The 10,843-nt window shown below is 41.2% G+C and overlaps 1 pseudogene across 1 annotated transcript in view; it reads left to right on the top strand.

Moving 5' to 3' along the window:
* LOC308089068 (E3 ubiquitin-protein ligase TRIM39-like) overlaps positions 1 to 447 on the top strand; it is a 1,639-nt pseudogene extending 1,192 nt beyond the window's left edge. Inside the window, exon 1 of the transcript in view lies at positions 1 to 447. This exon is cut by the window's left edge and continues 1,192 nt beyond it. The product of the transcript in view is annotated as an E3 ubiquitin-protein ligase TRIM39-like (transcript).
* The last annotated feature ends 10,396 nt before the right edge of the window (positions 448 to 10,843 follow it).

Genomic DNA, 10,843 nt, shown 5'->3' on the forward strand with positions numbered 1-10,843 from the left:
AACACAGGGAGATTCTCTAAGAGGTTTTCTGTCTTAGGAAAACAAAGCTTCTCCTCAGGAAGGTTTTACTATGAGATTCAAGTTAAAGGGAAGACTGACTGGGATGTAGGAGTGGCCAGAGAGTCCATCGACAGGAAGGAAGCAAACACATTTATCCCGAACAAGGGTTACTTGACTATAGGGTTGGGGAATGGAAATGAGTACAGGGCTGGTGCTGACCCTCCTGTCCTCCTCACTGTAAGAGAGAAGATCCAGAAAGTGGGAGTGTTTGTGGATTATGAGGAGGGTCTGGTCTCCTTTTATGATGTGGAGGCCAGAGTTCATCTCTACCCTTTCACTGGCTGCACCTTCACTGAGAAACTCCATCCATTCTTCAATCCATGGAGCAACGGTAGTGGTAAAAACTCTGTTCCTCTGACCATCTCTCCTGTCATTTACACAAATTGAACTACAGTAATCCTCAGCTTTCCATGAAAAGATTCATTGTGATTTAAGACGTGTGTGTATATTTAAGGCTCATGCTAGCTTTTTTCATCAAACTCTCAAATCCATCTGATTATTAAATTAAATTATTTAATTCATTATAATTATATTTTTAATTAACTTCAATTTTTTGAGTTGACGTTTCGATCTTCACAGGATTTTCCTAGGATCTTAGGATCTTCCATCCAAATACTGTAGAGTCGGGCCCTAAATATAGTTTTTTAAACATATTTACTCTTTTACTGGCTCCACTTTCACTGAGAAACTCTATCCACTCTTCAATCCACATAACAACATTAGTGGTAAAAACTCAGTTCCTCTGACCATCTCTCCTGTCAGTTACACAAATCAAACATCCTCAGCGTTCCATGAATAGATTCATTGTGATTTAAGACAAGTGTGTATATTTAAGGCTTAGCTTTTCATTTTCACAATTATATTTTAAGAACTTCATTTTATTTAACAACATGTCTGAAAAGACTAATATGGTTTGCAAATGGCGTTCTCTTTTGAAGATTTTAGGTGAAAAGTCAGTTCTGTACTGTAGAGCAGTCGTTCCCAAACTTTTTAGCTCGAGACCCAAAAGAGAAATTTGATGTCTCCCCGGTACCCAAACTAGTGAAAATAGACGATCTACAAGCTCGATCTACTGAGCTTGTAGATTGGCTATTTTTTAGTACTTAAAAGTATTTGTTTCCCTCTAAATATATATTTTTAATGAAATTATATTTGAAAAAACGTTTGAATTTGTTTTTAACCTATAAAAACTGTGATGTTTTTTCGCAAACCATTATAATTAAAAACAAAATTAGGAAACAAAAAATAAAGGGGTATTCACTCACGACCCATAACATGTAGCTACAGTATATAGCCTGCATTCACCACTTATTTTGTTGTTTTTAATTCAGTGTCTTTTTTTAATTTTGTTCATTAATATTTGATTCACTCTAATGTTATAGATTTCACCTTTAATTGAATTCTGAGAGAGTACAAATGGAACCAAAGACTCACTCTTTATGCACTTGGGTTGGGTTTGGTCCAGCTTTCTCTGGTTTATACTTATAGATTTATACTTCTGTGTGCCAAAAATAGCCGCTCTACAAGCTCACATGTGTGTATCATGAATAACCATATCATATCATAAATGTATGTTTATTAATTTTGTATTAATTACGTATTTTGTTTTTGTCTATTTTGTATTTATGTTGCTCTCTGCCTCAAAAGGACCACAATGGAAACAAGCCTTCAGGTTTTCTTGTGTTTTTATCCTTTTTAATTCATTTTCAATAAAGTGCTCAATCAATCAATCAATCAATAATACAGTATAATGTAATATAATATAGTTATTTTAGCTTGTTTGCTAATATTATACTATATTGTTAGTAGCACAGTCTGCGGAGCATGTCACAGAACATTTCACTGCATGTACTACTTGTATGATGAGGGGAAAATAAAAACCTCTTTCTATCTTTATAAATAAACCTCTTTTAATCCTAAATCTTCAACCGTGATATTTGACATTACTGCTGAGAGTGTTGATTATAGATAATAATACCTTATGTAGTGAGAGAGTGGCAGGTGTATTTTAAGGGTGGCATGATAGATGTATTATTTTGTTCCATAAGAAATGATATAATTATAACTTTTTCCAATGATTTCAATGTTATTTACATACAAGCGAAGGTCATTTGTGTCTAAGGCTTCAAGACTCTTTGAACAGTCTTGGCCTATTGACACACACATCGACAGTAGGTGTTAGACTACAGAAACTAATATTTTAAGAGGTAGAGCCCACACACCGTCTTCAAGGTTAAAGTTCACTTTATTGAGTTGACGTTTCGATCCTCACAGGATCTTCATCCTAATACTGTAGAGTTGGGCCCTAAATATTAGTGTGTGTGTGTGTGTGTGTGTGTGTGTGTGTGTGTGTGTGTGTGTGTGTGTGTGTGTGTGTGTGTGTGTGTGTGTGTGTGTGTGTGTGTGTGTGTGTGTGTGTGTGTGTGTGTGTGTGTGTGTGTGTGTGTGTGTGTGGGTTGGGGTGTGTGGGGGTCATGGTACCTCCGCTTTTGTCAGCTAACATCCCAGACTTTTGAGAGCTAATGAACTGAAGTTGCCAGGCAACCAACTGAAATGTATAACTCAGACGGAGAGGCCAGATGCTCACCTGGTACAAATGTGGGTTTTCAGCAGGGGAGTGTGTGTGTGTGTGTGTGTGTGTGTGTGTGTGTGTGTGTGTGTGTGTGTGTGTGTGTGTGTGTGTGTGTGTGTGTGTGTGTGTGTGTGTGTGTGTGTGTGTGTGTGTGTGTGTGTGTGTTGACCAGTAGAAGGATTGGAATGTGTATTTTTGTGTGAAATAACCTTCCTTTTCCCCAGAGGCTGCAACCCAATAGATTTTAATGACCCCATGGTCTTTGCTTAGGCCAGAATTTCCATATGCATACTGTATCTCAAAATCTAATTGCCATACGCATGGCCGCATGCATGCATTTGCATGACCCCATGAATGTTCTTCTAGCTCCACACTCAGGTCAAAGTGTCAACTTGGCACCCAAGATATGTCGTTAATAATCTCTTGAATCGGCAGATTGCAGCACAAACCCTATTGATTTTGGTCCCCCCCCCCCCACGAACTGTCCTGTAGTGCAGTGGTTATCAAACTTTAGTTTCTGTGCTAGTGTAGTGGGCGGCCGTAGCTTAGTGGTTTGCCCCCAAACAGCCCAGTATACGGTTGGGCGTAAGGAGCAGCATTGCCTCTAGTGGCTGCTGGTGGGGCTATTACTTAGACTCTAGCTGTTGAAGTAACATGTTAGAGTTAGACAGCAGACTGTTGTCTTTAAAGTCAAGGACAACAAAGATATTTGAATATGATTAAAGAAATCAAAATACATTTTCCTCATATTTGGCAAACAAAACATTCATTTGATCCTTTTGGCAGTCAATTATTTTTACCACTTTCCCTCCCCAATTTAGTCGTTATGCCAACCCACACATTTCTGTTTAGCTAGACTTGCTACTGCTGCTGTACCTTACAGGCTCACGTGCCAGTAAGGAGCCCCTACCGGGAGGACATAGCGCCTCCGTCCTGCTCCTCCCATTCAACCCCCACCCGCTGCCAGGTGCTACCAAAGCCCGTAGGACCCGCTAGTGCAGCGACAAAGATCGCCCTTCCCGCCTGGGCTTCCCTCCCACAAACACGGTGTGCATGTGTGCGTGCCTGTGTGTGAGCGTGTCTGTGAGCGTGTGTGTGTGTGTGTGTGTGTGTGTGTGTGTGTGTGTGTGTGTGTGTGTGTGTGTGTGTGTGTGTGTGTGTGTGTGTGTGTAGGCAAGCGTGTGTGTTTGAGCGTGACTGAAGGGGTAAGATAGCAACATTCAGGCAAAGTTCTTGCTTTGGTGCTGAACATCAGTTGACCGTGGCAGAACCCCCTGAATCCCTGTCTCAACAAAGCCATCTGTCATGCCATTTCTTTCCTGCCGTTGCAGATCCCACACCCTGCAGAGAAAACCAGCCAACCGGGCCACCAGACCCCCAAACACACACACACATAGACAGTAAAAGAGTGTTCATTTAATCCCGAAGGTGTTGAAATGGACCCATTAGGGCACTCTGGATTTTTGCTGCGCACTCACCGACACCACGCTCAAGATTCACTGACGCATAGACATTTAGTAAAGAGAGGCCTACAGTATCTCACAGGAGAACACACACGAGCAAGTCTGCGCGCAGAAGACGGCCTTTTATTGTTGATTGAATCAAGCCAGTAGACAGAAGTGCTGCTGTTACCTGTTACCAGGAAAGAAACTGCACCCCAGATTGTCATGTGATGGAGTTTTATTTTTTTATTTTGATTACTGCTATTACTGTTATTATAAAGTGGTTGTTAATAAAAAGCCATGAGCACATTTATTTCTCTGACGTGGGATAATTGAATGCACTGTGAAATGTTGTAAAAGTGAATGAGGTGTCAATATATGGCCAAGAACATGTTTGTCTGTCCGGTCTACAGATGCCCTGCTAGAAGCAGAACGGGTCGAGCCCATACTATGTGAATGTGACTGTCAATCGGGCCCCGAGTGCCCACATCGGAGTAAGACAAGCAGACTGGGTTTAAGATGAAAAGATATGTGAGGTGATGTCTCCAGTCTTCCCCCACCAGTCCCTAGAGAAGCCAATGAGGCAGAGGAGTCTGTATGTCTGCTATCAATTCGGAGAACCAGGACATGACGTGGTACATCACTGCCTAAACACGATGCCCTTGAATACACAGACTCAGGGGCATGTTTCAAGGGAATGTTTCCCATTCTCACTCTGGGGAAATATTGACTAATCCATGCTGAAGAGCTATACCTGGACTGAGAGCTGAATAACTCAAAGTGCAAGGCCCTTTATTGACATGGGTATACTTCTCTTTTCTTGGTCTGCCTAGGAACCCTGCTTGACGCTCTGTGTGACAGGGATGTCGGGCCCTTTCACAGGGCTTGAAAGTCATATGACAGGGCCTGACATCCCTGTAACAGGGCTGGTAACATGGTACCTTGGTAACATGAAAAGGCCTGTGACGGGGACATGACAGCCCTGTCATTCAGTGTTGTAACAGGCTTTTTTTCTCTCCCCGTGAAGTTGGCTAATGATTTATTATAATGATAATACCTTGAATTTATATAGCGCTTTTCTAAGTACCCAAAGTCAATTTACATGTGTGTGGGTGGGGGGAGGGTTAGATAAAAGCTTGTAATTTTCACTTTGAAGAGATGGTAATGTGTTTAAAAGGGCTCAAATTATGGTTGAAATCAAATCAACTGCTCACATGAATAGTTTGACTGGTTATTGGAATGATTATATCTATATAATACATTAACCTTGTTTCACAGGTTAATGTATTGGGTCTGATTGATTAATTATTACTATTATGATTGGGTTTTAGATTAGTTATTCTACTTAGAAAAGCCTCCTGTGGACAGGTGTTATCACTCGTGCTATAACACTAGTTCATCCAATGTGATTGTGATGTCCATGTCAAATCCAATAAACATACCGTAACATAATGATTGCTATGGGAATACATAGCTATTTAACACTTATTTAACCAAGAAAATATCACACTGATTTAAACTTTAAAATATAATTTGGTACAACCGGTTATACAATCATGACATTCCATTTCCTGATTCAACTCCAGACTGAATTGACCTGGATTGTAACTAGGGTCCAAGTGCCTGCCTTGTGTTCAACATAGAAAAGGCTAGCCTCACTCAGGCGCCACACAGGGCTCAAGCCCACTACTGGTAGTCTGTGTTGTATACAGATTGGACTGAATACTTGATTGAATACTTTATTAACACAATTATTAACAGTACAGGTAGTATAGTGAAAGGTTATGCTAAAAGGATAAGTAAAAGCCACAGGAGCTTGTTTACATTGTACTCAATTCATCAGAAATACATACTTTATTAAAAGTGCATGAGCAAACACAGCTTAACATAAGTTTCATGCTGTAATATTTATAGAAACGGTCAAATGTTTGTATGCTACCAATAGTGTAGGCTAGGCTTAATATACAGCAATTTTGTTGTTGGGACAGATCAGATGTCTCCTGTCAGAATTGAATGGAGACAATGATAGGTCTTTATTCCTGAGATGGGAAAACATGTTTTCTGGGAAGTTCAAAGTGTTTTAAGTGGTGCAATATCTAATAGGTTGCTTTATTTAACAAATAAATAACATATTGCACCCATCTTATGGAATGACCTGATTATATGGATACTGAAGTATTAACCTCCAGTCAGTGCCTTGGAATCAATGCAATTTGCCCAACACCATTAGGCGTAATGTGTGCAACACCGCCACCTCCTGTCCATAATAATTTACTACAATAATTAACTACCTGACTCTTGTGCACGAATTTCCAACATTAACACTATCCTAAAAGGTCAAGGGCGGGTGCCTCGACCCCGAAGGTTTAACAGTTTGCAAAAAGGTACAGTTATACTGTAGTTATACTGTACTTATTTAGACCTTCAGGAGGCTGCAATTCGAAAATGGCTCCTGTCTAAGTCTTAACCTACCGGAGACGCGCTGACTCAGCAGAGCTTGAGGCCGAGGAGGCGCGAGTGCCCGCGCTGACCGGCCGATGCTCTGATAGTCGACACAGCGCCGTCCGAGTTGTAAACCGATAGGGACAGAATAGTTCTTTTCATGGATCACTGTGTGTCTGTGTGTGTGTGTGTGTGTGTGTGTGTGTGTGTGTGTGTGTGTCTCAGGGAGAAACTAAAACAATGCGTGTGTGCGCGGGTGCGTGCATGCGCGCGCGCATGTGTGTGCATGCGTGCGCATGTGTGTGCATGCGTGCGCATGTGTGTGCATGCGTGCGCATGTGTGTGCATGCGTGTGCACGTGCGCACAAACGCGCACACGCACACACACACACACACACACACACACACACACACACACACACACACACACACACACACCCTCCCTCTAGTCTGGCTTGCATTGCCCTCTAGCGTTGGTTTTACAGAATTGCCTGAAAACAAGCGCTCCTTCTTCAATCGTCCTGGTTATTCAATCGTCCTGTAACATATATATATTTTTTTCTCTCTTCATACCAGTAACCTGAAAGCTGATTGTATGACATTCTGTATAGTAGTGTGTATATCTGTCTGTCTCTTATATGTCATCATGATTTGTGTGCATGGGGTTTGTAGGAGCCATTTCATTTGATTTCATATTTTTTGACTAAATGGTGCCCCCACTGGTCGCCTTGGAAAATGGCACCATGGTTCCCTATTAATCAGGCCACAGCTGTGTGTAGCAGGACGCCAGAGGAGAAACAGATTTTCAACCGCTCGCTCGTCACACACACACACAGCGTAGATTATGAATGAAAGACTTTGAACCGAATTATTTTGAGTTTATTTGAAACCTTATGCTGCGCCTGTTTGTTTTGAAACCATCTTAGTTTAGTCTGGAGCCTGTTCTTGTTTTCGTTGTTTGCCCCCCCCCCCCGCCCCCCTTATCATTTGAAACTTTTACACGACTCATTTCATACATCGACCTGTTCGAAATCAACCTGTTCAATCCACCAAGATGCAACAATCAACAAACATCAAACAGTGAGTAACAAGACGCCCAAGTCCAAGTGTGTGAGCGCGTTGAAAAGACGTATCCTGGCGTCGATAGGCATATTGGCCCTACAATCAAGTTGAAAATCTCTCTGATACGGACACAATGAATGGAATTGGATGGATCAAAAGGATCTAATGGATGTGTCACGCTATTGAAGTTAATGGAATGTGCGACGTCACATGGATAAATGAACGCGAAAATCGCGCATTTAATGAGGATTTGGATGAATATATGTCGCCATTAAATAAACCCTGTGCATTGATATAAGTTTGGCTTTGGACAATAAATGCTGCTTAACGATGTCTGCACATGATAAGGAGGAGTTAGGCCAACCTGAAGCTGTTAGTGAAGTGATAGTGACTGAAGTTACCACCGTTCACACTTCTGATAAAAGTGGTCAATTGCCTGTGGTTGAGGGAAAAAGACAAGTGAAGCCCACTCAAAGGGCACTTGAAGCTAATTATGCAAAGCAATGTAATGCAAGAAAAGCTAAACTTGGACAACTCACAAGCAAAATAAATGTGTTACAAGCACTTATGGTTGATTACAGAAATGTTGAAATTGTTAAACAAGAATACAATGAATTTAATTCTAAAACAAATGACTTCAAATTACTTCACAAATCAGTACAGCAGCTATTATCAGAAGAGGAAGCTTCAGAAGACCAGGATCAGTGGTACAGGCCTAAGTTCAAAACCATATGTGAATTTCATGACAAAGTTATAGAATGGATAAATAATGCCCCTGCAGCCATGGCACAAAAGCCAGCAGAAGTGGCACCAGAAATGACACAAGTGACACAAGCACTTAGTGTCAAATCATTTGGCAATGTTTCAGTTGGCATGATAAGTAGAAAGCAAATGAAAACCACTACAAGCACCGCAGCATTAAGACAGGCAGAGGCCGAAAGGGCAGCCCTACTTGCACGTGCTGCTGCTCTTAAGCAAAGGCAAGCATTTGAATTGGAGGAGGCACAGCTTAAAGCAAAAAGGGAAGCATTTGAATTGGAAGTGGAAATTGCAGCTGCTGATGCCAAGTTAAAAGTATTGGATGTCACTAAACATCTAGACACTAAGTCTGATATTAACCCCTTGCTCCACATCAATGAATATTTTGCCTCAATGCAATCCTTACCAGTGGACAGCCAGAAGGTTGATAATTATGGATTGGATGATGAAGAGGAGGATGATGAATATGAAGAGGATGAGGATGAAAGGGATGATGAGGATTATGATGATGATGACGGTGATGAAGATGATGAAGTTGAAGGAGCTGCTTCACGTCCACCACTGAGACAAAGGTCTCAGCATGCCCCTAGTGGCCAATTACGGCAGCCACAGAAACAAATGGCTCAGCAGCCTACAAGGTCACGAATGCCTGTTGCTCACCAACAACCCCAACAGCCTAACCCAAACCTGAGCTTGCAAGATGGTGCTCAGGTTAATGTTCAAACAGGCGGAGCCATGTTAGACATTTTGAGAAAACAAAATGAAATCACAGAAATGTTAATTCAAGAACAGAGGTTCTCACTCTTGCCTTCTAGAGAGATTCCTGTTTTTAAAGGTGATCCATTAAGTTATGTCTCTTTCATTAGTACATTTGAACATTGTGTAGAAAGTAAGACAAGTAACAGCAGAGATCGACTGCTCTTTCTAGAACAGTTTACAGATGGACAACCAAAGACACTTGTGAGAAGCTGCCTTCACATGGATTCCCAAAAAGGCTATGTGAAAGCAAAAAGGCTGCTACGCAAACATTTTGGAAATGAGGTTCTTATTGCTGCTACCTATCAGGAAAAAATTCTGAATTGGGATGCAATCCGATCAGAAGATGGCAAAGCCCTACATAAATACTCACTCTTCTTGAGAACATGCTGCAATGCTATGAGCAATAATGAAATTCTGCAAGACATGAACAATCCTACACACTTGAAATCTGTCTTATCAAAACTGCCTTTCAAGCACAGAGAGAGGTGGAGGACTGTATCGTATGATTATTATGAGCGTACACACAGAAGAGCTAAGTTCCCACAACTTGTAAATTTCATTGAAAGGCAAGCAAACATTGCTGTGGATCCCCTCTTTGGAGAAATACAAGACACAAAACCGAAAGACAAGAGGACAATCCCTTCTCCCCGAAATAGTAATTTGAAATCAGTACCAGTTTCATCATACACTAAAAGCAACTATAAAAGCAGTTTTGCCACAGTAACAGAATGTGTACCTGTGCAAGGAATTGGAAAGGAAAATGCACAAAGACAAAGTTGAGTTCTTTAAAGTAAATGGTTTATGTTTCGGTTGTGTGACTCTGGGTCACATGAGTAAGGACTGTAAAAGACGTATGACTTGTAAAATATGTACAAAGAAGCATCCTACTGTTTTGCACATTGAATTTAAAGATGCAAGTCAAACGACTCCAAACACCGACAGCATGTCAGTAGGCAGTGCATTAGTCACCATGAAAGGGCCTATCCATACTGGGGCCGGTGACCAACAAAAACTGTCAATTGTTCCTGTGCAAGTTAAATTGTCAAATTCCAATGAAGTACTTCAAACGTACGCTTTCCTTGATCCAGGAAGCACTGGAACCTTCTGTACTGAAGCTTTAAGGAAGCAACTGAATGCCAAAGCGACACCAACTCGAATCCTACTTCGTACTCTAGGACAAGAAAAGGTCATAAGTATTAACAGAATCAATGGGCTGGAAGTGTCAAGTCTTGAAGAAGATAATTTTCTAAAACTGCCACCACTCTATACTCAAACAGAAATTCCTGTAACCAAGGAGCAAATTCCCACTCAGGTTGATGTGCAAGAATGGAGCTACCTAAAAGAGGTTAAGTTGCCATATATTGATGCAGATATTGGACTCCTGATTGGTAATGATGCAGCTAAGTTTATGGAACCTTGGGCAGTAATTAATAGCAAGGGTAATGGGCCCTACGCTGTAAAGACGAGACTTGGATGGGTGGTTAATGGGCTTCTACACGAACCCACAATAAGCCATAAGCAGCCAACCCATATATTCGGCAATCGCATATCAATAATCAATTTGAATGACCTCATGATCCAACAATTCAATTATGATTTCCCAGAAAAGGGTTATGAGGAGAAGGCAGAAATGTCTATGGAAGACAAGAGATTCATGCAAATCATGTCTGACTCTACTGAAATGAAAGATGGTCACTACCAAATAAACCTTCCATTCAAGCAGACTGCTATAGCAATGCCTAACAAC

Source organism: Gymnoscopelus braueri, assembly GCF_963280865.1.
Source record: "Gymnoscopelus braueri genome assembly, chromosome: 7".
NCBI classification, from domain to species: Eukaryota; Metazoa; Chordata; class Actinopteri; order Myctophiformes; family Myctophidae; genus Gymnoscopelus; species Gymnoscopelus braueri.